This window comes from Marmota marmota, unplaced genomic scaffold (genome assembly GCF_001458135.2).
Source record: "Marmota marmota marmota unplaced genomic scaffold, marMar, whole genome shotgun sequence".
NCBI classification, from domain to species: Eukaryota; Metazoa; Chordata; class Mammalia; order Rodentia; family Sciuridae; genus Marmota; species Marmota marmota.
This window is the reverse complement of record NW_026000206.1, coordinates 6,836,666-6,847,995: the sequence shown is the minus strand read 5'-3', so window position 1 is coordinate 6,847,995 and position 11,330 is coordinate 6,836,666. Positions and strand designations below refer to the sequence as shown.

The window sequence follows — 11,330 nt, the reverse complement described above, 5'->3', positions numbered from 1 at the left end:
CATGCATATGCATCAACAAATGCACATGCACATACATACATACACCACACATACACACTCTTTCACACACAAGGAAAAATACTGAACTGGAATCTAATACTGTATTACATGTCTTACCATATAATGCATACGGAACTGAAAATAGTTTGTAATTTGCCAAACACTAAAATTACAAATTAGCTCAAAGCAATTCCAAAGCTGTGATGTTAGGAACACCTGGATAGTTTTCATTCCTTTCCTTTCAGTCATTTCACAGATCACAGGCTAAAAATATTTCAAGCTGGGTGTGGTGGCCCATGCCTATGATTCCAGCAACTCAGGAGACTGAGGCAGGAGGATGGAAAATTTAAGGCCAGCCTGGGAAAATTAGCAATATCCTGTCTTAAAACAAAATAAAAAGGGCTGGGGATGTAGTTGGTGATAGAGCACTTGCCTGGCATGTGCAAGGCAATATTCATGATGTTATTCAAGTGTTTCTTAAATTAACAGAAATGATTCACACAAATTATTTGTTTCAAAAACAATATGCATATTCAAATAGTGGACCAAAAGTATAACAAGTGTGACAGCTTCCTAACTGAGATGGAACAATGAAGATCAGAGTATTCTGTTACCTTCACTATGGCAAATTTGTAGCAGCCATAATTCGTGGTGTGTGTGTGGGTGGGGGGTGACTGGGAATTGATCCCAGGAGCCTTGAACCACTGAGCTATATCCCCAGCCCTTTTCAGTCATTGCATATAAGGAGTACAGCATGGATTAAACAATTAATGAATTGTTGACTGCTAGTCCTCGTGTGTTACTTGGAATTTTTTTTTTTTTTAAGTACTGGGGATTGAACTCAAGGCACTTGACCACTGGGCCACATCCCCAGTTTTATTTTGTATTTTGTTTAGAGACAGGGTCTCAACTGAGGTGCTTAACGCCTTTCCCTTGATGAGGCTAGCTTTGAACTATGGATCCTCCTATCTCAGCCTCCCCAGCCACTGGATTACAGGCGCATGCCACGGCACCTGGCTACTTGGAACTTTAATAACTGTAAATGAACAGAAAATATCTTCCCTGTGTTTTAGATATTTTCGCTGTTTATCACTGTATCCTGAGCACTTGGAATGGTGCCTGGCACATACAGGTTGAATGGATAAATGAACTTGATTTCCTTAATTTTATTTTATTTTTTTTAATAATTTTTAATATTTATTTATTTTTAGTTATCGGCAGACATAACATCTTTGTTTGTATGTGGTGCTGAGGATCGAACCCGGGCCGCACGCATGCCAGGCGAGCGCGCTACCACTTGAGCCACATCCCCAGCCCCTAATTTTATACTTCTGAATATTTTCAACCTCAATATTTTAGTTCAATAACCTAATACATTCAAATTTTGCTCAATAACTTTAAAAAGTTTGATATTTTCTTTTGAATTTTAATCGTATAAATCAATGCAAATGAAAGTTATATATATTGGGGCTGGGGTTGTGGCTCAGAGGTAGAGCACTTGCCTAGCATGCATGAGGCACTGGGTTCCATCCTCGGCACCAAATAAAAATGAAATAAAGATTTTTTTAAAAAAAGAAAGTTTTATATAACATTTACATTAACTTTTGAATTTAGCAATCTTTAAAATGAAAACAGGTTTTTTTTTTTAATTTTCCAATGTATAGTGAGAATCAGAAGATTTGTGAATGCCTCGATTGTATAAGAAAATTCTCTGGATGGTTTATACTTTTTGGGAAACAAGATCTACAGCTTTCATCTATTCTCAGAGGCATTAACAACTCAAGAACAATTAAAAACCATAAGTTCAGACTAGATTTTATATTTTTAAACAATTTGTTACTTTAGATACTTAAATTTTGGTGTCTATTAGGTCATTTTATCAGTAGGTATTACCTGCAAATGAATTAATGGAAACTCCTGGGGACAGAAATTACAGGGACTTTTATTTAGGAATCAAAGCCCTAACATAGTAACCCATCCCCACTGTTTTCATCTGCCTAGCTGGGACCCAAAAGACAGAACTAACAAATGTTTTTATAACAGATGTGTGGGTTAAAAGTAACTATCAGTGTCTTCCCTAATTTTAAGATTAGCTTTCTCAAGAAGCCATTCATGGGCTGGGACTGTGGCTCAGCGCTAAAGCACTCCCCTAGCACAGGCGGGACCCAGGTTCGATCCTCAGCACCTCATAAAAATAAAGGCATTGTGTTGTGTCCATCTACACCTAAAAAATAAATGTTAAAAAAAGAAGCCATTCATACAAATAGAATTTACTAGAAGGTCACACTTTATAGGCCTTATCACACCTTTGAAATAAGAATCATACCAATGTTGGGAAAAAAGAGAACTAGCAGAAATATCCGACTTCAAACCAAACTTAATCAGTAGTGAACTTGAAAAAATAATCTGGTGATACTAAATGACTTCCTCACCCAGGTTTTTAGGACAGGTGATTAGCATGGGCCTTAGAGGACACTGTTTTAGAGTCAGAATGAGTTCTCTTGAAGTGTCAGGGTTGGCACACAGGATGCAGGCGAGGAGGTCATGAAGCAAGCAGGTAAGCAGGTAACTGGAGCCCATGCTCTTGTAGACTTGAGAAAGATGCTGCTGACAAAATTAAATCCCACACAGCACTACACTCATCTGCCCCTGGCCACCATGATGCTGAGAAGAACCCCCTTGACATGTGAATGGATACTCTAGTGACATATCAGCTCCCTGCCTTGAGAACTGGCTGAACTGTACAGATACTCTGCAGAAAACTTTATCCTTTCTCTTCCATGTTTTTGGGAAAATGTAAACCATTAACAACTTCATTAGTGAAAAACAAATAGCAGGGAAAATTTAAATTTCCTTAAAATGCCCAAGACATTATTTTAAATCCCATTCAAGATGAAAAATTTTCTATAAACAAGTCACAGAAAAAATATCTACTCTCCCTCATCCTTAACAGTTGTTTCTGGCAGATTTCATATCAGTCAGGGTCCCTGGCAGATACAGAGAGCATATTCCAATGAGAAATTCAAAGATCTGTGCAAAGGTTCTGGTCAGGTGATGGGGAAGACAGATGCAAAGTCAAGGGAATAATTCTATAAGATGGGCCCACTTTGTTGAGCCCAATGTGCTTTCTTTTCCAAAAAGCAATTTACCTGCAGCCCTGCCTGGCTTGAGATAATGTACAGGATATGTCACATTCCCCAGCAAACTACTTTCCCAATCTGCAGGAGAAGTGTAGGCTTGAAATAATGTTGTCAAGAGGATCTCGAGTTACTCTGAAGGAGGAGTCCTTTGTGACCCTTTTTGCAGACCAGATCCAGGAACTCAAGGAAATAAGAATAATTCCTCCTATCATATAAAATCTGTACAAATGTATGCTTAAAACTCCACTTAGAACCAGTCAGCATGGGCCAAGGTGACCTAGAGTTGCCAAGACAGTAAGTACTTGAAAGTCTGATGTCATCTGGCTGTCAGTCAAAAGTCAAGAGTTGGACCTGGGCAGGACTCTCAGAAAACATCTCTGGAATTCCCAATAAAACCATAGTGCAGAAGAGGTACATTGTCCCTCTTAGAGAGGGACACCCTCTCCCTTGACCTTGTCCCCTTTCCCTTTTCATATCCCTTCAATAAACTCATGCCTGTTACTCTGAGTGACGTATCTGAAATCTTTCTGACTTGATGACAAGAATCGGGGTTGGGGGGTCGGAGAGTCTTCCTGCTGCCTGTTTCCCAGCAGGTTCCCGCTCTGTGCCACCATCAGGTCCCCTCTAGCATCGCAGGAGTACTGTGTCTTCTTCCCCAAATAAATCCTACTCTGTTCACTCTTCCCCTTCGTTATGAATTTCCCTTTTGTCCTTGGGTTTTATTCTTCAAATTTGTGAGACAAGAACCCAGAAGGAAATTGGTGAGGTCTGTGGCCTGCACCAGCCCCATCTGCCAGCAGAAGCAGGGAATCAAGTTTTGTATCAAAACTCTGGTTTCACAGGATTGAAGAAAACAAGGGATGGTGAAAGAGTTCGGGCTGGCACAAATAGGATGACATTATCCAATCCTGTAGAAAGGGTGGCTGCCATAGGGAGGTCCCCTGTCAGAAGCAGTAGCCTTCCTAGAGGAGCAAGCCACTGTTGACCAGAGGCCCAAGGGAGAGCAAGTCAGAGTAAACATCCCGACTTCTCTCTCTTCCCTCCAGGCCCTGCCACAGTGTCCCATCGGTCACACCAAATTAGTGACCATAGCACTAGGGAGCTGGTGACATAGATCTTGCTGGTCTTTCTGCCCCAAGGAATACAGCAGAGAGAGTAGATTTGGAAGGACAAATGGAGGTTCTCCTGCAACTGAAACTAGAGCAGAGAAAATGTAAAAAGAGACACTTCCAGAGCTCTACTTGGAGGACACACCTGCTATCGTTTTAATGCCTTCACCTCAGCAGGGGCTAATCAACTCAAAGACAATGGATTTTAAGAATAAACAAAATTTCCTCTCTCTACTACAGCCATAAAAATAATTATGCTAATTCAATCTATCAGGAAAATTTAGGAAAGATGGATGTCAGAGAGTCATCACGAAATGGCTTCTTAAAGAAGCCATTGGCTTCTTATCAGAAAGCCAATAGGTTATCTATCTAGCAGTGTCTCTTTGGAACGAAATACTTTATCATAAAAGGTAAGATTTGTTGAAGTCTAGACTATATTCAATTTCAGATATCCTCCTATGTTAAACAATTCAACTATCTTTCTATAGCTGAAGGACTTTCCTCTGATGATGTTTTGTCTTACAGTATAGTATAGTTTTGAATCTGAGGGACATCCATCCCTGAAATCAGGATTAGAGACAAGGAATCTTCCTTAAGGAAAAAAAGTTAAGAAGCCAGCCCTAACTTAGAGATAAAAAATGTTTTAATAAAGCAGAGATTCATGAATGACACATAGCTTTGTGTTTAACACTATGGTTCTGAATCAGAAGGTAAAACCTCCCACCAATAAAATATTAGCAGTTTAATCACTAGGTCGCACAAAGACAACTGACATTGCAGTGGTCCCCAGTCATTGTAACTGGAGCATGACATTTTTGTTGGGCTGCTTTGCTGGCAGAATTCTGTCACCATAGGAAAAAAGAAAATGAATCTTCAAGAGGAAGGCATACCAGAGCTAAGAAAATAGACCTGCCTCCCCCTCCTCCCACCCTCCCTCCCTCTCTCTGTCTCTCTCTCTCTCTCAACAATAGCTTTCCAAGAGAAAGCCACTCAAACTGTATAAAAACTGCCTGAGCAGGTACTATAGTGTGTCATAGGTCAATGAGAGAGTGAGGCGTTCTTTGTTGGACATTATTTTTTAAAAAATTTAATATGTTCATTTGGAAATGTTTTCTTTAGAGTCCAGAACTGAAACTGATACCATTGTAATCAACCAATTATTATTCCTTTCTCAAATGCAGGTTTAAAAAATGATTTATAAAACACAAAGCTCTGTGCAACCATAGAGAAATCCTCAAATCACTTGGTGGCTCACCTATAAAGAGCAGGTGGAGTAGTACGCTTATTGAAGCAACACACACAAAAAAATAACGGAGGCAACAGAACCTGTATTGGTTTCTCACTGGAGTTTTTTTTTTTTTTTTTTATCTGAATTTCCCAGGATATTGATTTATTATCCTGAATTTATACCCTCTGTAAACTTATAAAGAAAATGAAATCAGTGGCTGTGGCAGGAACTGTTAGGAACTATTCCCAGTGCCCATCTCTCTTCCCTCCCTCCCTAGCAACAGGACATCAACTGCTAAGAAAAGTGTTGCTTAGTTAAGTGCCTTTACTGTATTTCCAAAAGCCCATTACAGCTGGGCATGGCCGTGTGACTAGGTTCCAGCCCATAATGCGTTAGATGGTAAAATATAAGTGGAAGTGCTGTTGTGAGGGTTTTATGGAAATTTTCCCTAAAAGGGAGGAAACAGGCCGTTCCACCACCCTCTTCCTTCCTGGAGCATGGATGTGAGGGCTGAAGCTCCCTATGGCTATCCTGAACCACAAGGTGATTCTGCAGACGGTGGAACAGAAAGTCGTAGCCTGAAGCCAATAAAACCCTGGAGTCATCAGGGTACAGACCAAGTCTAGGACTGCCTGCCCCTGGGCATTTTGGACATGAGAAAGATACATCCATCTTATTTAAGCCATTGTGGCAGGGGTATTTTCTTCACCAAATAGCCTCATAGAATAATACTGCATGCTGTAGTTTGGATCTTAGTGTCCCCAAAAGCCCAAGTGATGAGGTCTTTGTCCCCAGCAGGGAGTGACTGAGAGGTGGTGGAAACTTGAAGAGGTTATTGTGGGACCTCTGCCTCTTCCTCTACCTCTTTTTCACCTCCTAGCTAAGAAGTGAGCGGTTTTGCTCAGCCACAGGCTCCCGCCATGATGTGCTGCATCACCCTAGGCCTAAAAGCAACAAGGGCAACTGATCAGGGACTGGAACTCTAAAACTGTGGGCCAAGATAAACCTTTCTCTTTCTAAGTTGGTTATCTCAGATACTTGGTATAGTGACAGAAAGCTAACAGAAAATTACTTCTGATGAAATTGATTTCATAAATTTTATAGGGGGAAAAAGGGATATCAATCAACATATTCCTTTTCCTTCTCTCTCTCTCTCTCTCTCTCTCTCTCTCTCTCAGGAACTAGGGCTCAAATCCAGCAGCACTCTACCACTGAGCTACATTCCCCTGGCCTTTTGTTATTATCATTATTATTATTATTATTTTGAAGCAGGGTCTTGCTAAATTACTGAGGCTGACCTAGAACTTGGGATCCCCCTGGTTCGGGCTCCCCCATCCCTGGGTTCATAGGCATGTGTCAACACACCTGGCTCCTACCATATTTCTCATATGTTGTTCCTGCACTTAAACTAACTTATAATTAAAATTGAATATTATATAGGCAAATTTTAACTCAAAGGGTTGTAGTTTTGTACAATCCTCACGGATCCTCATGATTCTGTAGTCCCTCTGGTAAGACTTACCAGGAAGAGAGCATGGAGTTAGGACCAAATGTGGCACCTGGTATATCCCTCCCTCAACTCAGGTTCTTGCTTAAATGTCATCATATCTGTAAAGCCTTTCCAAGCCCCAGTATTTAAAATGTTAACTCACTAATCCACTGATACTTTGTATCTGCCGTCTCTGTTTTAACATTTTGTCAGCACATACCACTAGTAACATACTAGCAATACAGGACTTTCCCAGACCGTGATGGCTGTGCAGGAAAAAACCCTACAGTCACAGAGCTAGGAGTAGAGGGACACTTGAGTGCAGAGGCCTCCTGGCCTCAGTACTTCCCAACCTCAGAGCCAGCTTCACAGGTGTACCTGCACAGCCACACAGGATGGCACACTCAGGAGTCCTCACCTTGGGCTTTGACACTTTAAGGCTGCCATATTGAACTCCTTAATACTTTATCTTTGAATTGTGTGCTGTGAGTCCTATGGGTTGATGGAGCACACGTCAGGGAATCAGCCTGGGTTCAGGTGGTATGGCTCCCTTACTCCCCCCTACCAGAATGGGTTGCACCTGTGTCACCACCCAGTGATCACTGCTGCCCTCCTCTCTTAGCAGTGTCCTAGGCACAGCAGGCATGGGGAGGAACCAGATAGGTCACGTACACCCTATGCACCAACTTACCAAGCGAGACCCTAGGCAGCTATCAGGTTTTTGCGTTCACAGCACAAATATCCCCATGCCCAATAAAATATGAGATTACATAGCAAATAAAAGACACTATGGCCAGTGCAAAGAGAGATCACTGGTAAAGAAAGAAAGTCAGATTTTCCTCCTCTGAGCAAGGACCATGCATATTCATGGGCATTGAGTCCTGCAAATTGCAAATTTCTGGCCTTGCCTGTCTCAGAAATTAAAGCAACCAGGAACTGACTCCACGCCAGAACTGTGTCCTATCATACCTTGCCTTGTTGCAGGAACAGGTGGGGCCTCCGTGATGCTCACTGGCTGATGCTGAGCACAAGAAACACAGGACCAGGAAACCTTGGCTGGTCCTCCGCAGAGAGTCAAGGGACCCCTTCCACACCCGAAACTTGCTTCACTTGAAGCTTCTTGGAGCCAGGCTGTGCCTGGCTATAAATGCTTGGAGGCAATGGTGTTCTGCAAAAAGTTTAACAACCAACAACTGGGGTTGATAATCCTAATTTGTAGCATTTGCTGATTGCCGTGGTGTAAGTATTCCTACTGAGGCTGTTTTTTGAGCTAGCAATGTTTGATCACAAGTTGAGATCACTAGTTGAGAAAATTCTTGAAAATTCAACAATTGACTTTTATAGCTACTATGGGCAGACCACTATACACTACTGTTTGGAAAAAAGAAGAAAGAAAACTCCTTTCCATCTATGACCTGGAACAGCAGGAACAGATAATTCACAGGAAAAAAGAAAACCCTGAAGAACCAGCAATGGGGAAGCTGCTCCAACTCACAGGTGATTAGGGTGGTGCAGATGAGAACCACGAGGGGACACACACATCTGACAGGTCAGAGTCATGAAAGTGTGCACATGCAGGAAAATTTGTACAGACACTCTGGATAACAATGCGATAGTACCCAGTGAAACCCAAGACGTGTATATGCCCAGAGGTTGCTCTTCTGAGTGTCTGGCTCAGGGAAAGTCCTGCAAGTGGACGAGAATGTTTACTGAAGAAGCCAGGCACGGTGGGACACTCCTGTAATCCCAGCAGCTCAGGAGGCTGAGGCAGGAGGATTGCAAGTTCAAAGCCAGTCTCAGCAACTTAGTGAGGCCCTAAGCAACTCAGTGAGACCCTGACACTAAATAACATTAAAAAAGGTCTGGGGATGTGGTTCAGAAGTTAAGCATTCCTGGGTTCAATCCCTGTTACCAAAAAAAAAAAAAAAAAAAAAAAGGTTGTTCACTGCAGAATCACAGTCCCAGTGGGCTCCAGATCCTGTCGCACAGCTTCAACAATTATAAACTGATGGACAATCTTGTTTCAATTTTACCCCCACTTGCTTTTACACTTTCCATATTATATTGAACTAAATTACAGAGGTCATAATATTTCATCTGAAAATATTTCCATATCTCTGAAAATAAAAAAAACAAAGAAACAAAAAGCCCAGGATCAGTTTATGAGAGACAGAGACAGAGGGAGAGAAATTCTAGCAGAATCATCAGGAAAGAGCTGATAAAAAGGCAAAAATAAGTTGGTTGTGGTGGTACATGCCTGTAATCCCAGCAATTCAGGAGGCTGATGCAAGAGAATCACAAGTTGGAGACCAACCTCAGCAATTTAGTAAGGCCCTAAGCATCTCAGTAAGACCCTGTCTCAAAAAAAAAAAAAATGGACTGGGAATGTAGCTCTGTGGCAGAGTACTCTCCTAGCATGTGCAAGGCCTTGGGTTCTATCCTCTGGTGGTGGTGGGGGGGGGGGAACTATTTTCAGGACAGCTATGAAACCTGGTTTAAGAGTAACATTTCAGTACATTCCCTAAGGAAATTGTTCTGTTCCTTCCCAGACACAGCAGGCTACAGGGACAGCCTTCTGTTGCTTGGCAGATTTTGAGGTCAAATTGAATCTGTAGTAGGTAATCAGCTTAGTGGATAATAAACTAAGAACTTGCATCTGCACAGTGCTAACAAACTCCCAGTGCAGAGGATTGACTTATATCTCCATCATGCCCTCGTTGGATATTGTACTTTATCATTCTTATTGGAAAATAGGTGCCTGATGAGTTATGTTCCATATAGAAAAATATCAAATATATAAATAACCACATTGTAGTCTTAAAAATGATAGTAACATTGATTGCTGAAGCCACTCACAATTCTAAAATTTTGTTTGGATATAGTATTTCATATGGGAAAAAAGCTATGCTGCTAGTGGAATAGATAATTGTTTATCAACATTAATCAAAAATAATTCCCCTGACCAAATTGCTGCTTTGGTCTGTGCTTTGTCAAAGAATATTTAGAATTTTGTTTTAATTTGAAAATATATCAGCTTGAGAGGTTGAAAAGTAGAAGAGAAAAAACATGAGGCACTTTTACATTTTAGAGATGCTTTATCAAAATCCTAGTAAACTACTCCATTTAGTTCCAATTGAGTGCTAGGAAACCTCCCCAGTCTAGGGCTAGGCTTTATCTTCCAACCATACTGAGCATGACTCATAATAGGGTCAAGAGGCTGCTGCTGGGGAGAGCAGAGGAATGGAAGACAGCGAGCCTGGCAGGTTGCAATGCGTCTTGGAGATTTACAGTCACCATGCCCAAATCCAGAGGAATTTGTTGGCTAACACCCCCACTCCCAGCAGCGGCAGAGTTAGTAAGTGCAATGAATGATCAAGGCCAAAAAGAACTTCATTTTGCAGCTTTGGTTCAGTCTCTTTTTATCAAATGAACTGTTGGCTGTTTGAACAATTGACTGTGACTCAGTCAACTCACAGGAAAGTAAGCAGATTACAATCTGAAGATGATGCAAACCATCAAATTGCATCTCTGATGTTATGCACAGAGCAGCTAAATCTACACAAAACCCAAATCCACACATAACTCATTATCCTCTCTCGGCAAGGCACCAGTGCAATCACAGGATTTCAGCACTGACAGGCCATGTGCAGCACCATGGCAACCCCCACAGCACAAAACACAGCAGCATCAGGAGCTTCCCAACCCTGAGCCTGGGGCATAAAGAAAAGAAGTCGCTGCAGCATTTGGATGACAAGCTCATTCACTGAGAAGCTAAATCAAGAATGTAAGATGCAAAGCCTTGATCAGTTGTTGACTTGGGGAGAATCTTCTCTCATGTAATGTAGAAGAGAAAACCAAAGGGGAAATCACTGTACTTTTGGTCTTCATTTTGACCCATCGCAGACTGAGAAGTGGCAGGGAAGATACCGCATCATCTTGAGAGAGGACCACCACTGCAGGATGGCCACAGACCCTAAGCCTGAACAACTGACTCGGACTGGAAACCAGAAGCAGCTTTCAAGACGTGTACAGAAAAGGGATACGGGTCTCAAGGGTGGGGAACGTTGCTCTCCCACAGAGGCCTTCCTTGAAGAAAGGTGCCGTCCACCAACAACACGGCCATGAAAGAATGAGAGGCTGCCAACAGAGGGAAGGGGCCAGGAGTGTTATGACCAGGCCCTCCCAGTCTTGGGGCCATCGAGGGCAGAAGAGAACCCCAGGAGCCCAGCACTAGGCTCCCTGCTGGGAAATACTGCACTTTCCAGACCTTCCTCCGGGTCCTGGGTAGGTCATGGCCTTTTCCTGCAGTCTTTGCTGCTGCTTTCATGTCTGCTACCTTCACTGGTTGGGGGGGGGGGGGCTCG

At 42.2% G+C, this 11,330-nt stretch overlaps 1 long non-coding RNA gene across 1 annotated transcript in view; it reads left to right on the top strand.

Annotated features, from left to right (window-relative positions):
• Positions 1-10,342: 10,342 nt before the first annotated feature.
• The window catches only part of LOC125612751, a 9,532-nt gene continuing 8,544 nt past the window's right edge, over positions 10,343-11,330 (top strand). Inside the window, exon 1 of the long non-coding RNA XR_007343226.1 lies at positions 10,343-11,250. This is a non-coding gene — a long non-coding RNA (uncharacterized LOC125612751). The remainder of the gene's footprint in view (positions 11,251-11,330) is intronic.